Below are 15,629 nucleotides of genomic sequence, written 5' to 3'. Positions count from 1 at the left end.
GTTTTACCTTTCATCCCTTTTGCTCATTATTATAGTTTTTCTACCCAAAGATCTCCAACTGGAAATGTTTTGAAATCTTGATCCTTATTTTTAAAGATAAGGAATTTTAAAAATCAGTTTACTGCACTTAAAACTCAGTACAAAGGTTATATTACCGAGGTGAAAAAAAATCCATGGATTATAAAACAGAAGAATTTATATAGCTCAGTGTGTAAAACTGGCTTCTCTTCAGTAAGGTGGTAGGGAAGATATAAAGTATTTCGCAAGTATTATTGTGCCAGATCAGGCAACATGGGCACCATTGCCCCTGCATGGGCACTGCTTTGGGCATCAGCCAGAACTCTTGCAGCTGAACTCCACCCAGTGGAAGTCTGTGACTCCCAGAAAAGGAACAGGGAGAGTGATTTGAGGGACTGGTACTGACGTGCTGCATCTAGAAGATAAAGACCTCACAGTAAAACACTATGGGTAGGGACAGAAGATGACAGGATATTCTGAAAAATGTACTGGATCTTTTTTGCACATATAGTCATGTGTTGCTTAATCATGGGGATACATTCTGGGAAATGTGTCATTATGTGATGTTTTCATTGTGAGAACATGACAGAGTGTACCTTCACAAACCTAGGAGATACAGCCTACCACACACCTAGGCTGTATGCTACAGCCCACTGCTCTTAGGCTACAAACCTGCACGGCATGCGACTGTACTGAATACGGCAGGCAATTGTAACACAGTGGTAAGTATCTAAACATATCTAAACATTGAAAAGGTACAGTAAAAACTATGGTATAAAAGATAAAAAATGGTACACTTAGATGGGGCACTTACCATGAATGGAGCTTGCGGGACTGGAAGTAGCTCTGGGCGAGTGAGTGGTGAGTGAATGTGAAGGCCTAGGACATTACTGTACACTGCTGTGGAATTTATAAATACTGTACACTTAGACTACACTAAATTTATTTAAAAATATTTTCTTTCTTCAATAATAAATTAACCTTGGCTTAGTGCAACAGTTTTACTTTGTAAACTTTTACCCATTTTATTAACTTTTTGACTGTTTTATTATAACATTTATCTTACAACATATATAGCCATACAAAAATATTTTATTTTCTATCCCTATTCTATAAGCTTTCTTTTATTTAAAAACGGGGTTTTTTTGTTTGTTTGTTTTACTTTTTTGCTAAAACCTAAGACACAAGCACACACATTAGCCCAGGCCTACACAGGGTCAGGATCATCAGTATTGCTGTCTTCCACTGCCACATCTTGTCCCATTGTGGAAGGTCTCAGGGGCAACAACACGCATAGACCTATCATCTTCTATGACAACAATGCCTTCTTCTGGGATACCTCCTGAAGGACCTGCATGAGGCTGCTTTACGGTTAACTTTTTATTTTTTAATATAAAGGAGTACACTTTATCAATAAATAGTAGAGTAAATAAACCAGAAGCAGTCGTTTATTATTATCAAGTATTATGAATTGTACATAATTACATGTGCTAATCTTTGAGACACCTGGCAGCGCAGGTTTGTTTACACCAGCATCACCACAAACACGCAAATAATGTGTTGTACCACATGTCACTAGGCGACAGGAATTCTTCAGCTCCATTAGAATCTTATGGGACCGTCATCATATACGTGGTCCGTCGTTGACCAAAATGTCAATAGGCAGCACATGAATGCATCTTCCCTTTCTTCTGTCCTTGAATTTCCCCCGCTAAGCAGGTTTTTGAATGCCTTGTCTCAGAGATTCTTGAAACCTCTTCCTTTACTCCCTAAAGAGATTCTTCTAGGTGACTGGGAGGGAAGGAAAGAAGAGGGTGGCTCTGAGAAGACAAAGAAGGGAAGGAGAGATTTCCTGGGATTGGACACTGGAGAGAAAACAGTGTGTGGGAGTCCCTGAGAGTATGAGTATGTGTATGTTTGTGTATGTATTGGTAGGGGTCATCTCCAAAGTCAGAAGTCATGTATATATGCTACCGCTATGTGAAAACAATAACCATCACCCACCAGTGTCCAGGAAAAAACAGAAATAAAGATGCCAGAAATTACAGGGATTTGTATTGAAATGGCTTGCTCTTAAACAAGTTTGTAATGTTGAAACTTTTGAGCATTACTTTCTTTTTAAATAAAAAACATATTCACAAAACAAAGATGATAACCTCTTTCAGCTCTGTTTTACAAAAAGAGGGTGATTAGAAGAGGGCCAGTTGGAGCCACATAATTTAGGTTTCTCAAGCTGTCTTTCTCCTAATTACTGCATGAATTCATCTCCACACCATTAAATGGTAGCTTTAAATATACCCACACATGCTAAAGCATTCCTTGAAGTGCAATCCTCTATGTAAAATAATGCTAGACACCACAATAAAAGAAACCAAACATGTGTTAAAATACAAGGTGAAAATTAATAAGAAAGAATTCTCAGAGTGTCTTTTCCACATACTCAATATTGTGCAATTGCGCAAATTTATCAAATTTCTGGTTTCACTCTGCATATATAATTGGAATGCTCTAATTTGGGAGATATCACCTTCAATAATTTTTCAATTGTTCAATTCTTTGAGAAGCTGAAAATATTAATTGACGATAGGTAAGAAAATCACCCACCACAAAGAAAATCAACCTGATACCTATTTTAAAACAATGCTGGGATTTAGTTCATCTATTCTTTGCTAAGCCACTTGCAAAATTAACATTGAGAAGGGGTAAATTGTTTTGGCAGTGTTACTTTTGCAAAACAGTAAGTAACTACAGAAAACACAAAGCTTCCTAAATCTTTCTAATTTATGTCTTTATTTATATGCAGTTTTAATAAAGAACTCAAAGTAATTGCTAACTCTGGAGTGGTGGAGTATACAAACCCATTTATTTTTGTTTAAAAACACACAGCTGTCCCTTTGAGAGCCTTCCGGAGGTGAAGTTATATGACTCACCAACGTGGGAAGTCCCCAGCACTTATGGCTTACACAGAGAATTTTTCCACCACTTGTTCTTTACATTTAGTAGTGAATAGCTAAATTTGGAAATGCTGTGTCTTGTTACTAAAAAATAGCATTACATTCTGTAATCTAAAGACTTCTTTTATATGCAGCAAATTTCTGAAACCCAGAGCATAAAACTGGGTGTAAAAATGTGCATGACAGCCAACGATTGAATCTTCTAACTAGCTTTAAAAAATAAACTTTCAGAGAAATTGCGGATGTTTTTGTTTACCAGCTCAGACCTACATTACTCTTTATCAATACCAGGAAGTTTTTCTTTGCATGAATGCAGAGTTATGTCCTGGGAAGTTAACAAGATATATGAGAACATAACTATAAATAACAAGACATTTGCTCTACCACAAATGGGAAGGTTGGCATTCTATCTGATTATCTGACATGGCAAGTAATGATATTTTCATCAGATAATGGGGGGTGATGAGTGAGCACACAGGGCAAGGAAAAGGCAGCATCTGGGGGTGGGAAGGTTGTATCAGCCATGGCTGTTCCTGTGGCCTCACTCCAAGCCTCAATCTTCTCACCTGTAGAATGGAAATTTTATGTTTATCATAAATTTAATGTGATGATTGAGTAATAGTATTATGTGTGTACTATGGAAAATGCATAGTCCAGTGTCTGCTGCAGAGTCCTTGATGTCATTGACCCTCAGGCTGCCAGAGCCTTTTATTTCTGTCTAGACAGAGAACAGAAAATTCTGTTCTCTGAGTTAACTCCTTGACCACTGACTGACCTTGTGTGGGTATATATATCCCAGGCTCCCCTGCACCGGCCAGGGAAAGTCTGAGGCATGGCCTACGTGTCTCCAGGACTGCTTCATCCCCCTGGGATTTAATAATCCACTCTGGCTTGGCCTTCTCTCCTTCCCAGTCCCACTGGCTGCTCCTATTCTGTTTTTGTTTTTTATCTTAGGGGCATTTCTTAGTAAACTACCTTCCCAGGAATCCTCATCTGAGCATCTGCTTTTGGGGAGCCCTTATCTAAAGTAGTGACGAAGAAAGAGGTCAAAGACAGGAGAAAGATGGGCGTGATGGTTAAGTTCATGTATCCATTTGACTGAGCTGCAGGTGCCCAGATATTTGGTTAAGCATCATTTCTGGGTGTGTCTGCGAGGGTGTCTCTGGATGACGTTAACATTTGAATCAGTAGACTGAGTAAAGCATATTTCCTTCCCCAATGTAGGCCTCATCTAATGCCTTGAACAAAAGACTGAGCAAGAAAGAATCTCTCCCCCTGACTGCCTTTGAGCTGGGGCATAGATTTTCTGCCTTTGGAGTTGGACCAGAACATACCTCTTGGGTTCTCCTGGTTCTCAGGCTTTCAGATTACGGATCTTAGCACTTTCTGCCTTTGTGATCACATGAGCCAATTCCTTCTAATAAATCTCTCCCTGCCCCAACACACACACACACACACACACACAGAAGGGGGGTTGTGGTGGGAGCAGAGGGGAGAATTCGAAAGTAAAGGTATTCCTAACATTCTTCATTTCCCTTTGAATTAGGGTAAGAAGGGGGGGGGGTTGGCAATAAGTGTGCATAGAGGGAGAATTTCTATGTAGTTGACAGAGCCAGGACCAGCCTTCCTACATATCTCCCCAAGGAATATATAGGAGCACAAAAAAAAAAAAAAAAAAAAAGTGGATCCAATGATTCACATTCCTTTCCTGTTGGATTTCCAATGTGTACAATCACTATCCATTTTGCACATTTCTCTGTTTTAGTCTAGACTCCTGCTCCTGTGAGCTGCTTAAGGTCAGGGACCACAGGGTCAGGAGCCACCTGGGAGAGCCCAGTGTTCACTGAATGATGGATGCAGGATTTAGCGGCTGAGTAAATTAATAGAATGAATGTTACAGTATCATCTCATCCATGCCATATTTTAACCATCATGCTTTATAACACATTTCTTTTACTAAAGGGAGACTACACTGTACGACAGAAAGAACATGAGGCCAGGAGTTGGGAGCCCTGAATCCTGACCATTGAGCTGTTGCCGCCTACCTACTTGACCTAGGACAAGTTGTCAGTTTTTGAGTTTCAATTTTCTCATTAAAATATTTAAATTTTTAATATTATATTTTTGTTACTAGAAAACAATTAGCTTGAAAAGACTAGGAAACACAATTTTTCTATTTAAATATTACATAAAATCTTGAGTGATGACCATTGACCAATCTTGGTACCTGAAGTGTATAAAATTTTGCAGTTCTTTTTAAGATTACAAAATTAAAAATTTGAAACAATTTGAATGGGAAAACATAAACTATATAACTCAAAAGTTAGTTCATAGCACAAATATAAAAAATCCAAGAAAATATTATTTTATTTATTAACCACCTGACACAAGTTTATTTTCCCAAATTTTTTGGCTGCATACGCTTTGATTACTTTTCCATATGACAATGATTTTGCAATGTCACGGAAAAAGTACAAAGATAATTTAGTCTTTTCTTTTTCATGACTTAAAGGTTATTTTTTAGTTTATAATGTAGAAAAATTTTTATTGATCTTGACATCAGAGCTTCTAAATTTCATTGTGATATGCTAAAAGAGTTTTTGGCATTTTGAAGCTTCTGCCAGTCTTCTGTCTTTCACTTACTTGGGTTTTTTTGGTTTTTTTGGCTTGCACCAACATACTTCATACCAATCATATATGAATTTTGATCTGATTAACAATTATGAAAAATATACAAAATCAAACTGAAATTAAATTATACACTATAGCAAAACAAATGTATTTTAAAAATGCCACTCTGCAGTATGGGACAGTACAATTGTATAATCAAATTCCTCTTCTACCGTATATATCAATTTACTGATATATGTGTGTTAATCGCTGCCCCTGCAAACTGAATGGATTTTACAGGGTAATGTTTTTAACTTTTCAGTATGAAAACTTTCAAAGATAGAAATATAGCACAATAAGCATTTATATAGTTACAGCCTGGATTCAACAATTGTTAACATTTTGCTATATTTACTTCATCAATATATTGTGTTTGTCATTTCACAGTGCCATTGACAATTTTTCTCTGAACCTGCCAAACTTCCTTAGGTAAAGATAAATGAGATTTTCTAAAATATGATACAACTTGTTTAGATGTATAAAACACGCAACATCTCACTTAAAGGCATTCACAGTGTAGTACAACTACATGTTTTCTGATGACTATGATAAATCCTATTGTGTGCAATTCCTATAATAGCAGATATAGGGCAGATTTAACTGTATATACTACGTTATTCAGTATTTTCACAGATACCACCAAACCGGGATGAGGAATTTGTCCGATCCTTAGAAAAGCTTCCTTTTCCTATTCTCCAGTTTTTATATAGACTCCTTGCCCCCAGGACTTCTCTAAAAAGGCTGGCTCTATGCTTGCTTGCACTACAGGTCAAATAACCCATACAAAACACTCCTGTACATTCTTAAGCATTGACTGTGAGATCCAGTGAATCAAAGGTCTCAGGCATTCCAATGCTTAGCAGGTTAGAGATCAGTCCTGCCTGAAAGCTTTTCCTGTGGCTAGCTTCTGGAAATACAGTGGTGAACAAAAGATAGCCATTGCCCTTGCAGAACATAGAGTTCAATAATCAGGGAGACATTAAACAATGTATTTTTTAAAAAGCAATTGTAAATAATTTCAAGTGCACAGAGCTTTGCAAAAGAGAAAAATAGAACCTTAAGCATATAAACAGATAGATCTGTCTGCCTGTCATCTATGTAGCTAACACACACACACACACATGCATTTTACTATAAACACTTCAAGCCTTGCTGGCAGTAATAATATCTTTTGTTAAAAACTAAAAAAACTTCTTAAATAATGGTACTTTAGAGTAAGACTAGATTTTAAAATAAGGGAGGCAAGAATAGCAGACATCGAGCTGAACTTCATGAGAACAAACCCAGAGTCATAGAAGCTGTGCTTACAGAGTCTCTAAAAAGCATAGGGAACTAGAAGGTCATCGGTTTTTTAGGATAGTTCTTTCTACTCAATTAACTCTTTTCACGCCCAGCAGAAGGGTTATGTCAATATCAATAATAATATTAAATATAAACTGTGTGTTGGACATGATTCTAAATGCTCTGTACATAAGAGAAGGAAGATAAAACACATAAAATTTAAGTGACTTCCCAAGTACAAAGAGCCAAGATTTGAACATTGGCATCTAGTTCTGGGACCCTCACTTTTAACCATTTACTTCTCTTAATATCGGTACTTAACTTTTCTGTCTTTTGTCACTACCAGCTAACCACCTCATCCTCTGGCCTGGCTCTCGATGACGTGGAGGCTGTCTCCCACAGCCCCTGCCATGGACCTTTCTCCATCAGTGTCTTTATGCCCCATGGACAACTGCCTTTCTTATTTGTGATTCCAAACAATATTTCAGAAAGAGAAAATCTAATTGTCTCCGTCAAAGTTCCTATAGTGAGCTACCTTCTTTCTAAATTTTGGTTATCCTAGGGCCAGATGCCTATCTGTGTTAGTTATCTATTGCTATATAACACATTGCCCAAAAATCACACCCCCAAACACGTTTTTATTCTCCAAAAATACAATATATTAATTATAGTCACCATGTTGTACAATATATCTCTTGCACTTATTCCTCCTATCTCCCTGAAATTTTGTAATTTTTGACCAACATCTCCCCACCTCCTTCTCCCCAAATGCTTTAGCTTACATGGAATCTAAAAAAGTAGATCTCACAGAATCAGGAACCCTATATCTTGACAGCATGGCTATCTTTGGAAAATACAAATTTCTACAATAACACTAGCCCAATCGGCAAGGTTGAGGTGGAATAGGCCATGTGGTATAAAACATGGACACATAGAACCAAATATTCATAAATGACTGTTATTTGCAGAAAGGGGATTTGGAAGTGACCATAGGAATGGAGCTTTGGTTATGGTAGACAATCTAGCTTTTAACCTCTCCAGGACACACTTATAATAGGGATTAACAAGTCAGCAAAGATTAGAGATAAAGAATGGGTCACAGAATAGTTACACAGAGAGATGGGAGACCAGAAGTAGAAAAGGGACAACGGCACTAATAGAAATAGATAAGAAATTGTTTCTAGAAATATTCATCTATTTTACAGTTTCTTTTATGGGCATCAGAGGCCTCAAAGTTATAAATCTGCATCTCCTCTAGGAACTATGCCACAGTCTGCTAGCCTAAGTGTTAGCAGTATCATTATCCCACTATAAAATCAGCAATTGTCTGCTCTAGTAACTGCATTGTTCTCCAAATTTAGCCTGCAGTCCTCTCATACTGCGGAGCCTCAGGACCATGAAGCAAAGGGGCTATTTATCTTCAATGCAAGAGGAGTGTATTTTGAGCAAGAAGCAACTGAATGATTCCACACAGAGAGTAGCAGATAACTCTGGGTGTTACCCTCCACCCCAACCCCTTGGCTATGTGGTATCTGTCCCAACCTTCTGGAGAAGAGTCGGAAAAAATATTTTCTTCAATTTAAAATTGGGCAAAGAAGATGCTGCAGATTCTATACTGTCCTGAGAGAAAAGGGGCTCTATTCATTCTCCTTTTAAAATAATTAATTTGCATGTGTTTTACAAGTATGATTGCAATATTTCTTCTATTGTTACAGTTCAATTGTAAATTCTCCTATATTAAATTATGGTTATGTTCCCTAAACTACAGTTTGGCAAGTACTTTGTATGATAATATTTTTAGAGAATACACAGCTATCAAGGGACAATGGTCTCCTGAACAACAGGAACATATTTGATTCTAAGGAGTTCTAAAATAACACAATCAACCTTTCCCTCTTGGAGCTATCATTTGCAGTTAGATTTACAGGGGCCTTAGGTAGCTTATTTTATTGTTGTTTTCAGCAAATCATCTCAAAAAGATTATGAAGTGGGTTTTTAAAAAAGAAGATAGATCCTTCGCTTTTTGATTATAATGTGATGGATTTTTTTTTTATATATTAGATTTGAAAGCTAAAGTCACTGACTTAAGATAAAATGTAAACAGAAGCTTCTCTTTCAGGGCATTCCCCTCATATATCGTGAAAATCCTAAGCATGAAATTATGGAAATTTGCAACAAGGTCATTTTCTTCTCTCCCCAACATTTCAGGCATACTTTTCAATGACCTCAAAAGATAATTATTTGAGAAGATATATCAAATTGATAAACTAATAGCCAGACTGTAAGGAAAAAAGTACAGAAGAGACAAATGACCAATTCTAGGAATAAGATAGAGGACATCTCTACAGATTCTGGGATTCATAAAAGGATCATATGGATGATAAAAATTTTATGCCAGTAAATGTGAGAATCTAAATGAAATGGACAAATTCCTTTGAGAACACAAATAATAAAAAATCACTGAAGAAGAAATGCTGACTTGAATAACCCTATATATATTAAAGAAACTGAATTTGAAATTTAAAAATCTCCCCACAAAGAAAACTCCAGGCCTAGATGGCCTCACCGGTTAATTCTATCAAAAATTTGAGAAAGAAATAATAGCAATTCTATGCAAATTCTCTCAGAAAATTGAAACTCCTTCTGTGAAGCTAAAATTACCCTGACATCAAAAGAAAAGGTATTACTTAGAAAGAAAGCTATAGATTAATATCCTTCATGAACATAGACACAAAAATCTGCAAAAATAATAGCAAATCTAATTCAACAATATATAAAAAGGATAAAATATCATGACCAAGTGAAGGTTATCCCAAAAATGCAAGACTGGTTCAACATTCAAAAATTAATCGATGAAATTCACCATATCTACATATTAAAAACAAAAAAATACTATCATCTCAATAGATGCCAAAAACATTTAATGAAATTCACCATCTGTTCATAATAAAAACCCTCTGAGAATTAAGAATAGAGAAGAACATTATCAACCTGATATAGGATATCTACAAAGAATATAAGTAACATATTTAATAGTGAAAGACTGTTTCCCCCTAAAATCAAGAAAAAAGATGTTTACTTTTACAACTTCTATTCAAAATTGGACTGGTGGTCTTATCCAGAGCAATAAGGAAGGAAAAAGTAATAAAAGGCACCCAGAATGAAAACAAATAAAACAGTCTCTTTGTTCAGATGACATGATTGTCCATGTAAAACAAATCTCAAAGAATTTATTAAAAAGTTATTTTAATGACTAAGTAAGTTTAGCAAAGTTGCAGGATATAGACTAAATATCCAAAAATCAATCACAAGTTAATATACTAGTAATGAACAATTAAAAATGGAAATAAAAAGTAAAATTTACAATAGCTCCAAAAATAATACTTTGATATAAATCTTACAAAATATGTATAAGATCTATACATTGAAAGCTACAAAGCATCGAAGAAAGAAATCAAAGGAGAACTAAATAAATGACAAGATATATTTTCTTAATGGATTGAAAAGCTTAGTTTTATTAAGATGTCAATTTTCTCAAAACTCTTCTATAGATATTTACAAATATGTGCAAATTAAACAACACAATACTAATTAATCTGTGGGTCAAAGAAAAAAATCACAAAAAATAGAAAATATTTTGAGATAAATGTAAATAAAGATACAACATACACAAATGGGATGCAACTAAAGAAGTACTTAGAAAAAATTTATAGCTTAAAAACCTATTATCAACAAAGAAGAAAGATCTTAAATTAACACTGTAACCTTCCATGTTAAGGCATTGGAAAAAGAAGAACTTTAAACTCAGAGCAAATGGAAGAAAGGAAATTATAACCGCTAGAGAGAAAATTAATGAAATAGAAAATACAAAAACAATGGAGAAAATCAATGAAACCCAAACCTAGATATTTGAAAAGATTAATGAAATTGAGAAAATTTTAAACAGACCGATTAGGTAAATAAGAAAGACTCAACTTACTAAAATCAAGAATTAAAGAGAGGACATTACTACTGACCTTACAAAAATGAAAAGATTTATAAGGGAATACTAAAGACAACTTTATGCCAGAAAATTAGATAACTTAGATGAAAAGGAAAATTTCCTAAAGAAATACAAACTATACAAATGGACTCAAGAAGAGACTTATAACTAATAAAGTGATTGAATTAATTTTAAAACTACATAAAAAGAAAACTCCAGGCCCAAATGGCATCACAGGTGAATTCGACCAAATACTTAAAGAATTTATACCAATTATTCACAAATTCCCCCCAAAATAAAACAGCAAGGAACTTTTCCCAACTCATTCAATGAGGTCAGTATCATCTTGATTCCAAAACCAGACAAACACATAACAAGAAAAGAAAACTGCAGACCAATATATGTTATAAATAGACACAAAAGCTCTCAATAAAATACTAGCAAATAAAATATATAAACTGGAATTTATCCAAGGAATGCAAAGTCAATTTAGTATCTGAAAATCAATTAAAGTAACAAGCCATTATTAATGAAATAAAGGACAAAAACCACATGGATATGGATTAATGGAATAAAGTTGGGAGTACAGGAATGAACCCCTGTATTTATGATCAATTGATTTTTGACAAGACTGCCAAAACAATCTGATGAGGAAAGAATAATCTTTTTAACAAATGGTGCTGGGACAACTAGGTATCCACTCAAAATAATAAAATTTGACCTCTACCTCATATCATATACAAATATTTACTTAAAATCTATTAAGACCTAAGTGTAAGAGCTAAAATTATGAAACTCTTATTAAGAAACAAATGTATGCATGTTTGTAACCTTAGATCATGCAATGCTTTCTTAAATAGGACACCAAAAGCACAAGCAACAAAAGAATAAATTCAACAATATCAAAATTAAAAACTTTCATGTTTCAAAAGATGCTATCAAGAAAGTAAAAAGACATCCCAAGGAATGGAAGAACATTTTTGCAAATTATGTATCTTATAACAGGCTTGCATCTTGAATATATAAAGATAATTACAACTCAAAGAAATAACCCAATTAAGAACAGGCAAAGGATATAAGTGGACATTTCTTCAAAGAAAATATACAAATGGCTAATAAGCACATTTTCAAAAGTTCAATATCATTAGCCACCAGGAAAATGCAAATCAAAACCACAATAAGATGCCACGTCGCAATCACTAGGATGGCTATAATCAGAAGTGTTGGAGAAAACATGAAGAAATTGGAACACTCATGCATAGCTATTGGGATTTTAAAATGAAGGAGCTGCTTTGAAAAAGAGTCAGGTGGTTCTTTAAAAGGTTAAACACAGAGTTATACTATGATCCAGCAATTCTTCTCCTAGATATATACCTAAGAAAAATGAAAACATATTTTCACAAAAAAGCTTATATATGATGTTCATGACAGTATTACTCATAATAAATAAAAAGTGGAAACAACTCAAATGTCTACCAACTGATGAAAAAATAAAATAGTCTATGTCCTTAAAGTTTAACAGTTTAGGCAATAAAAAATGAAGTACTGATACATTATACAACAGGAATGCATTTTGAAAACATTGTGTTAAACAAAAGGACCAATAAGAAAGAAACACATATTATATTATTCAATTTATATGAAATGTCCAGAAAGGCAAATCTGTAGAAAGATTAGTGGGTACCTAGAACTGGGGAGTGGGAGGTTTGGAGTGTTCACCAAGAGGTGACAGGTTTGTTTACGGTGTGATTAAAAGTCCTAAAATTATGGTGATGGTTGTCCAATTCTGTGAATATATTAATAACTAATGAATTATACATTTCAAATGGGCAAATTTGGAATTTGCAATATTTCTCAAGCTATTTTTAAAAACTAATCTGTAGATTCAAAATAATTGCAATCAAAATCCCAGCCAAAATAATGTTTTTAGAAATGAGCAAAAAAAATGTTTTTTAGAAATCAACAATTTGATTCTAAAATTTATATGACAAAGCAAAGGGATTAGGATAACCAAAGCTATTATGAAGAAAAAGAACAAAGGTAATGCACTGTCTCTCTCTGATTCCAAAACTCACTATAAAGATACAGAAACCTACACAGTGTGGTATTGCTAAAAAAACAGACACACAGGTTCATGGAACAGAATAAAGCATCTACAAGTAGACCTTCACTTACACAATTAATTGATTTTTGACAAAGGTGCAAAGCACATTGGCAAAGAAAAGGTAGTCTTTTCAACAAATGGTGTTAGAAAATTGTGTATCCCTGTGAAATAAATAAACAAGCAACAAACCTTGATCTGTACTTCATACCATATACAAAGGATCTTAAAAGGTATTTTACCAGAGAATATATGCAGATCGTAAATATAAAGACATGGAAAGATACTCAACATCATTAGACATTAGGGAAATGTAAATTAAAACCACAATAATATACCACTACATTCCAAATAGTATGGCTTTTAAAAATGACAATATCAATGGTTGGCAATGGTGCCAAACAACTAGAACTCATATACCGCTGGTAGAAATTTAAAATGGTATCTTCATTGGAAAGTTTCTTCTTAAATGTAAACTTAGCATGTCACTTATAAATCCCTTCTTAAGTATTTAACAAGAGAAATAAAAACCTATGACTACACAAACCTAGATGCAAATGTTTCCATAGGCTTTACTAGCAATCACCAAGATGAGAAACAATCAAAATGACCTTCGATCAAGAAATGCATAAACAAAGTAGTTACATCCATATGACAGACTACTACTCAGCAATAAAAAGAAATGTATGACTGATATATGCAACTACATGGATAAATCTCAAGTGCATTATGTTAAGTGAAAGAATCTAGACAAAAAAAGGCTATAAATTGTATAATTTCCTTTACATGGCATTCTTGGAAAGGCAAGACTGTGGGGAGAAAGCAGATTAGTGATTGTCAAGGGGTAGAAAAGATGGACAGATTGACCACAAAGGAGCATAGAGAAACTGGGGGAGAAGGGTGATGAAAACATTCTATATTGATTTTTTTTTAATTTTTTTATTTCGGCATATTATGGGGGTACAGATATTAAGGTTTCAATAAATGCCCATTCCCCCCCTCCTCCCACAAGTCTGAGTCTCCATCATGACCATCCCCCAGATGGTGCACATCTCACTCACTATGTATGTATATACCCGCCCCCCTCCCCCCTCCCACCTGCCCAATACCCTATTACTTTAGTGCCTATGTGTCCACTTAGCTGCTGCTCAGTTAATACCAGTTTGCTGGTGAGTATATGTGGTGCTTGTTTTTCCATTCTTGGGAAACTTCACTTAATAGTATGGGTTCTAGCTCTAACCAGGAAAATATAAGATGTGCTATATCACCGTTGTTGCTTAGAGCTGAATAGTACTCCATGGTGTATATATATACCACATTTTATTAATCCATTCTTGGATTGATGGGCACTTGGGCTGTTTCCACAGCCTTGCAATTATGAATTGTGCTGCTATAAACATTCAAGTGCAGGTGTCTTTTTTATAGAGTACCATTGGATCTTTTGGGTAGATGCCCAGCAATGGGATTGCTGGATCAAATGGTAGATTCACTTGTATCGCTTTAAGGTATCTCCATATTGCTTGCCACAGAGGTTGAACTAGTTTGCAGTCCCACCAGCAGTGTAGGAGTGTTCCTCTCTCTCTGCATCCACGCCAGCATTTGTTATTTGGAGACTTTTTGATAAAGGCCATTCTCACCGGAGTTAAGTGATATCTCATTGTAGTTTTGATTTGCATTTCCCTGATGATTAGAGATGATGAGCATTTTTTCATATGTTTGTTGGCCATTCCTCTGTCTTCTTTAGAAAAGTTTCTGTTCAAGTCCTTTGCCCACTTTTTAATAGGGTTATTTGATTTTTTCTTCCTGATTTTCATGAGTTAAGTATATTCTAGTTATCAGTCCCTTATCGGATGCGTAGGATGCAAAAATTTTCTCCCATTCTATAGGTTATCTGTTTACTTTCATGACTATTTCTTTGACTGTGCAGAAGCTTTGTAGTTTGATCATGTCCCATTTATTTATTTTTGTTGTTGCTGTGATTGCCTTTGGGGACTTCTTCATAAACTCTTTGCCCAGGGCGATGTCTAGGAGAGTGTTTCCAACTTTTTCCTCTAGAATTCTAATAGTTTCATACCTTAGGTTTAAGTCTGTTATCCAGCGTGAGTTGGTTTTTGTGAGAGGTGAAAGGTGTGGGTCCTGTTTTAGCCTTCTATAGGTAGCTATCCAGTTTTCCCAGCACCATATATTGAATAGGGATTCTTTTCCCCAGCATATGTTTTTGTCTGCTTTGTCAAAGATTAGATGGCTATATGAGGATGATTTTTTATCAGGATTCTCAGATCTGTTCCACTGGTCAATACTCCTATTTTTGTGCCAATACCATATTGATTTAATTACTACAGCTTTGTAGTATAGTTTGATATCTGGCATATTAATGCCTCCCATTTTGTTTTTGTTGCCTAGAATTGCTTTTGATATTCGGGGTCTTCTTTGGTTCCATACGAAGCATAAAAGTATTTTTTCTCTATCTGTGAAGAATGTTGATGGGATTTTAATAGGTATTGCATTGAATCTGTAGATCAGTTTGGGTAGTATAGACATTTTGATGATGTTGAGTCTGCCAATCCACGAGCATGGTATGGATTTCCATCTGTTTACATCCTCTGCTACTTCCTTCCTCAGT

At 35.1% G+C, this 15,629-nt stretch overlaps 1 long non-coding RNA gene across 1 annotated transcript; it reads left to right on the top strand.

Moving 5' to 3' along the window:
- The first annotated feature begins 651 nt into the window (after window positions 1–651).
- LOC142872296 (uncharacterized) lies at window positions 652–7,763 on the top strand. Its single transcript, XR_012920501.1, has 4 exons — window positions 652–740; window positions 4,935–5,038; window positions 6,030–6,071; window positions 7,270–7,763. It is a non-coding gene; the product is annotated as an uncharacterized LOC142872296 (long non-coding RNA).
- The last annotated feature ends 7,866 nt before the right edge of the window (window positions 7,764–15,629 follow it).

This window comes from Microcebus murinus, chromosome 8, assembly GCF_040939455.1.
Source record: "Microcebus murinus isolate Inina chromosome 8, M.murinus_Inina_mat1.0, whole genome shotgun sequence".
NCBI lineage: Eukaryota > Metazoa > Chordata > Mammalia > Primates > Cheirogaleidae > Microcebus > Microcebus murinus.
The sequence above is the reverse complement of the archived record's forward strand: the minus strand, read 5'-3'. Positions and strand labels throughout refer to the sequence as shown.